This window comes from Miscanthus floridulus, chromosome 8, assembly GCF_019320115.1.
Source record: "Miscanthus floridulus cultivar M001 chromosome 8, ASM1932011v1, whole genome shotgun sequence".
Classification (NCBI taxonomy): Eukaryota; Viridiplantae; Streptophyta; class Magnoliopsida; order Poales; family Poaceae; genus Miscanthus; species Miscanthus floridulus.
Window position 1 is genome coordinate 11,144,198 of NC_089587.1, and position 6,932 is coordinate 11,151,129.

A 6,932-nucleotide genomic window follows, 5' to 3' on the forward strand; every position below is an offset into this window, starting at 1 on the left:
CGGAGAAATTTGGATAGGACTAATAAGCACACTGTATTTAATACATACTATAGACCATAGCTTATGAAAAGTGCACAACATATGTTCTAATAGAGAGTTTGACGTGCTTTGAGGGTTCTCCACGACACTTGTTTCAAAAGAATTGAATCTATGAGAGCAGATGAAACCCACTCTTGTTATACCAACCTCACCATCTAAAGCAGGAAACCATAATTCTTGACAAATTATAGCATATTAACATCTTCTCCCATCATATATTTCTTTTCACCTTCAAGTTTAATCTCAAAGGCTCCGTGTTGTGTCTCCACCCAATAATATAAAGGTGTCTCCCTTTTAGACATAAGTTAAGAGATTGATTTTTGTACTCCAATGTAAGTAAAAATGTGCCATTGCTTGGTGTTGTGAAAACCTCAATGTTACATCCAAATATTGTCCATATGTCAACAAATTTTCCCTTTCTTTTGCACCAACGGATACGTCCAATACCTCTTCTAAAGCTTGCTACGATTTAGCTGGACCAATAGGAATTTAGGTGTGGCTTTGGGTTTTATCAGATTGATATAACAAGTGTGTTTTTACCGTCTTCTTAATGGGTGTTTGGTTGCTTCATGAAGACATTTTTCATCATTTTGTTTTATGTATCTACCTAATATTAAAGAGCAAAAATTTCGTTCTCTGAATTTTTTCACCATGTCGTCAGTAGTTGTTATACTCTGTAACAAGGGCAAAGACAGGACAGATAGAGAGTTGGAGACGAATACTGGGAGAAGTTTTTCTAAATCGGCGGAGCGAGGGAGGTGCAAGAGCAGCACGCAAATCGAGGCTGTTTCTACTAGATCGGCATCAAAACAAGAGGATGAATCAAATCAAATCGAGACTGAATCGAAACGGACAACGTGACCAAATGGAAATAAACTTGAGATAAATCAAGGGAGCTTAGGGGTGAGGTGAAATCAAAATTGAATAGAAACAAAAACACAAATTTGAGAGTGGAGAAGTGAAATCAAATTTGAATAGAAACAAAGCTACAGACACATTGACCAAAGTTCCCTAATAGATGAGCACCTTGCGTGCGATTGTGTGAGAAGATCCTGCCACCCATGGGAGAGCCCTCAGCAGGACCTAGTGGCAAAAACCTGATAAGCCCTCGGCTGACGGCAACGATGAGGCTCATGGCGCTCACAGTGCAGTGCTGGCCACGGAGCTGATCGACATATAGTAGGAGACAAGCAAGTCGATGTGGAAGAGGACAATGCACCGAGGGAGCCTACCAATAGAATCCAGCGATCTGGGCCTCAGTCTTCTAAAGGCCCAAGCGCTGAGCCCACCACCCGGGGTCTCCTCGACTCCTTAATCCTAGGGAGCCCACAACAGAACCTGACATCCCGACCCCCTGACCATGAAGGCCCTCGAGCATGTGTGGTGCACCCAGGCAGGTAGGCCCTATCCTCGTGTCTTTGTTTGTTTGTTTTTTCAAAAAAGTAATATTTTAATAATAGCACATTTTTTTGAAGAACCAGCAGCAAGAGCATGCTGGGTATGTATTAATAGAGAAGAAGTTTTACAAAAATTAATAAAATGACAAAACGAAACCTCACAAAGGAGGCAACATCAAGAACTATTGCTGCAAGAAACACAAAACCAACAATCCTCAGAAAGCAGCAGCCGTCAAACGTCACTCTGCGCCACAGGGGACAAGTGATGTAAACTAGAAGAGGGAGTTGGTTTCTAAGGTGATGCCTCCAAGGAGGAGAACAACATCCAAAGATGTCATCAACGCCGAATGGGGAACCAAGGTTTTTCAACCTTACGCCTAGAGGGTAGACGGGGCCTCACGACAATGCCTCCAACGAGGGACGTGCTGCCAAAGGCGTCACCATTGTCGGCCAAAGCCAAGGGCCTAGCAGGGCCTTCGCCCGACAACCCCGACACCCCAAACTCAAACCAACAATATCATGGACAACCATAGCCAGCCGCCACTGGTAGGAGATCATTGCGGCACCGACGAGGTCATAGGCATGTGTCACCTATCACTGCCACGCCAGCCACAAGAGCCACCTCCATCCTACATGACATCGATCACCGTGGAAAGCCACATCTTGATCCTGCAGCTACAAAGAGGGCCGCCAATGCCGTTGCACAAATACGCGCCACAAGCATGTAGAGAAACAATGTGCATCCCCACAATAGCCGCATGTCGGTGTTTTGGATCACCAGCTAGTAAATTTATATCTACACATCTGGCCCAGATGGTGTGCTCCGAGGACAAAAAGATTTATACTAGTTTAGGCGGAATGTCCCTACAACCAGTCTGTTGCTGCTCGTGTTACCGGCACTAGCTTGTAGTAGGGGTTACAAACGGGCGAGAGAGGGAGAAGGTCCCAAGTATCTGGTGAAAAGATCGAACGGAGTTGAGTCCTATTGAGCTTGTTCAGCCGTGTGGTCCTCCCTCCCTTGGGGCATCATGCTTCCCCTTTTATAGGTGAAGGGGAAGGCGCAGGTTACAGAGAGAGCAAAAGAGAGAAAAGAAGAAAAGCGAGGGAGAAGAAGGCCTCCAGGGTCATGGCGTCCTTCATCTCCTTTATGCGAGTCCTGCGGTCCTATAGATGATGATGGGGATGGCTCCATGTCATGGCCCTATTCACCACTAGTGCCATGCCTCGACATCATCAACTGGTCGTGGCATTCCATCTTGTCCTAGCGGATGGCATGGTGAACTGATGTGCCTGTCAGCGGCTGTACGGGGATTAGGCAGCACAGTGCTGGCACGCCCGACACTGTTGGCGTCTTGAGCCCCTAGGTATGGTCCGTCGTGGCCATAGGTCACGTCGAGACGTGCTCGCTTCCCTCCTGGTGTCAGAAGTTTGACGCTAGGGTCGTACTCTTAGACCCATAGTGGTTGGAGGCGGTATGGATCCCCATTGGGCGAGATAGAGCCCACGCTCGAGGGTTCTAGCAAGATGGAGCCCGTGCCCACGAGGTCGGGCAAGACGGAGCCAGCGCTTGAGGGGTCTAGTGAGACAGAGCCTGTGCCCTCAGGGTCTGGCGAGAAGGAGCCCACGTCCTCAGGGTCGGGCGAGACGGAGCCCACGTCCTCTGGGTCGGGCGAGAGGAGCCCGCACCCTCTAGGTCAGGCGAGATGGAGCCCATGCCCAAGGGGTTGGGCAAGACATTAAATACGCCTTGGACCATCCGGGCGAATTAACGTTCGTGACCATTCACTTCCTTCATCCGGGTATCCCTAATGTTGATACCCGACAGTAGCCCCCGAGCCTGTAGAGGAGTAGAATACTTTTTTGGAGGCTTTTTTTGGCGGGAGGACTCTGAGGGCCTCGGTCTCCCTTTGTAGCCCATGGAGTGTCTTGGTAGGGTTGCGATTCTCTTCTATCACGATCGAACTCCTTGTGAACATGTAGCTGCGAGATTCGGGGGGCGGAAATGATTTCTCTTGATTCTGATCCCTCCCTAGGATCCGATCGATCCACCATCATCATATGACCGCGTATTCGGTCTCTTTGCGAGGCAAACTTCCCTTGAGCCCCTGCTCGTAGTAGGGGTCCGGTCAAGGGGTCAGCTCATCTTGTGATCATCTTCCCTCAAGCGTTTTTCGATAAAACGGATGGGCTAAGCCGTGCCATGTTTTCCTCGATGGATGAATCATGGTACTCGATGAGCTGTTGATGGGCTAGTCCTAGTGGGGCCCTAGCTTCCTGTTCATAGGGGTCCGGCATGGGTCAGTTGGTGACCGACTCCAGATTCTTCACGACCAATCCATATAGTTTATGGGTCCATTCGACCAATCCATTCTTCACGACCAAGCCTTTCTTCACAAAAAAACCATGGACTGTGAACCGACCAAGACTCGAACTTAGGCCAGGATGCCTATAGCGCTCGTGCGCCTGGGTACTGGCCGGAGCGGTTGTGAACCCATCGGTGGGCCAACCTTCGAACTCCTAGGCCTAAATGGGCCATGGGAGTGTTTTTAACTCCATATCCCTCCTTACCTGTGGTGGTTCTCGGCCCATCGAATGGGGCAGACCGTCATCCGACACGTCCTTCGACGGAGTGGCCAGAGGTGGCATGCGCACGTTTTTCGAAGAGGCGATGTGACGAGGCACGATGGGCGCATACATCTAGGTGGACGGTTCATCGCTCGCTCCACCTTCCCTTATAAATAGCGGCCTTTCCCATCATCTTTTGATACGCCTAACCACAGCCTTGCCTTCTCTGCTTCTCCACCGCCAGCATTTGGATCTATTGCCTTCGCTCTTCCTCTGCTAGTGTAGCTCTCGTTCTTCCGCCTTTGCCTCCCATGGAGTCGTGGTATCGATCTGACATCACCCACACGCACATAGAGTGCCTCATCAAGCGCGGTCTTCTTCGTGAGAGAACCAACATGGGGGAGTGGCTCGTGCCCAGTCACAAAGAGGCGCTAGCGCCGCTCGATGTCTACGTCGTGTCCTTCATGCCCTTCCACGAGCGCGGACTCATGATTCCTCCCCATCCGTTCTTTCGAGGACTGCTGCACCACTACCAGATTGAGCTACAGCATCTAAACCCCAATGGGATCCAGCACATTGCGGCCTTCAACGTGCTGTGCAAGGGGTACTTGGGGATCGGACCCCACTTCAAACTATGGAGGTACTTCTTCTCCATTTCCCTGCTTAAGAAGAGGGATAGAGCTGGGGACCTATCGGTGACGATGGGCTGCGCAGGCATCCATCTCTGGGGGCACCAGTCCGCTGAGTACATGCCCTACTAGCTATCGAGGACCAACAAGGGGTGGCATGCGTAGTGGTTCTACATGAAGAACACCGCCCCCCCCCTTGCCAGACTTCAATGAATGCTTCATCGAACAGGCGCCGCAAGTGTGGTCGTGGGGACCTCCCGAGAAGGAAAAGAAGACGATGCACGATATCCTTGACGCCATCATGTTCTTGAAGGGCCACGGCCTTCACAAGGCCAGTGTCATCGGGGCATATCATGCGAGGAGGGTGGCGCCGCTAATGGCGCGTGCCCTCCCACTGTATGGGATGACGCCCGACGCACAGCTTGATGGGACGATGCTCGCCATGGGGCCACTCCACAACAGCGAGGTTGCACAGCGAATTAAGGAGGCAATGGAGGAGTCCGACGCTGTGTTCCTAATCCTAGGACATCTCACGATGTGGCCGGACACGAGCTTTGTCAAGCTGCCAGTGAGGTTAGGCTTTCAGGCCTCCATCGCATCGCTGCCAGAGCACACGGCCATGAGGGCGGTGAACCACGCCGCGGATGATAAGAGGAAGAAGGAGAAGGACGATAAGAAGGCAAGGCGGTGGGCAAAGCAGCGTGCGAGGCTGAACCGAGGAAAGCGGCGGTAGGGTTAGGAGGAGGAAGAGGAAGAAGAAGACGATGAAGAAAAAGGCGACAGTTTCGGGTCGCCCATCCAATGGGATGAGCTGGGCGACAAGGACGACGATCCATCTCTACCACAGGTGGGGCCTTTCCCAGGGCAGGATGGAGAGGACATGCCCTAAGAGCTGGTGGAATCAAGCCGTCTGCTCTGTTCGGGCCTTCCATAGCACCCTAGAGTTGGTGGAAACCGGTCGCTCTGCTTCATTCGGGCCTTTCGTGGCGCCCCCGGAGTCAGCGGGAACCAGCCGCTCCGCTCCATCCGGACCCTCTAAGCAGAGGGAGGGATCGAAGCGGCAACGTGCCAACAAGGAGCAACCAGGGTCGGCGGGCCGGCCCCAAAATGTCATCGCCTGATGTCGTCGAGGTGAGTTAAGAGTTTTTTTGTCCTTATGCTCTAACGAATTTTTGCCGTAAACTAACCATCATGTCCTTTCCAGCATCAGAGGACGTGGGACTCTCCTGAGGCTTGCGCCGAAGAAGAGCCTCGCCCTTTGGCAAACGCGCCAGGAGCTGGTTGGCACCACGCAGAAGGTGAGCGGGAGTGGCGCTGGGGCAGCCACGACATGGTCTGGGGAGGCACAGTCGATGGCTGCCTCCACGGGTGAGTAGATGGAGGAGGGCGTGTCCAGGGCACCCATGGCGGGTGTGGCACGGTGAGGTGTGTCCACGACATCAAAGGCGGAAGCGATGCAGCCAGAGCGATCATCCGCGTCGATGGCCGCCTCCTCGATGGGGCGGATGGAGGACAACGCACCCGATGCGTCCATGGTGGACATGGCGTGGCCGGGTGCGACTGCGATGTCATGAGCGAAGACGGCACAACCGACGATCCTCGGGTGTCGCGGGTTCCGGGAGCCTTCGGAGCAAGGCCACCACTACAGCGATGTTCTGGCCTGCCTGAGAGAAGTGTGGGAGGGCTAAATCCTGCGGTTCACATCGTGGGCCATGGTGAGCGCGCGCCCACCGTCTCTGCGGTGCTCGAGCTCTACGCGCTCCTGCTTGAGTTGGAGTCGTGCATCCTCGAGCTCCTATTGCTGCGCCCTTAGCTGTTCCACCCGCATGCGAGGAAGGGCCCTTGCATCTTCCTCGACCTCATCATCGAGGTCATTTGATGGGGTAGTCCCTCCCTCGTGGACGCTTTTGATGCGTCCCTCGAGGGTACCTGCCATAAAACATTCTCACGAGGGTTGATGGCTCCCCCTGCTGGAGTCAGAGTCATAGAGCAACTCTGAATCTCCGGTGAGAAGGTCGTGGAAAGATTCCACAATGTATTCGGTCATCCCCACAACCTCATTGTTCGTAGAGGATGGGTGCATGCGCTGCACCATGAGGTGGCCAACGATCCCCACAGCATTGCGCAGACCGAATAGGAACGCTGCCGGGGTGCCCCAGGTGAGGTGTTTCAGGGAGAGCGGTTTCCCTTCGATGAGTTGGATCATGGCATTAGTGAAGGAGAAAGTAAGGCAGCGCAGCTCCTCTTGGGACAGTCAGGGTCCTAGGAAGGCGTCAAGTTGGCGCTCCAGCCTCCTGTAGTC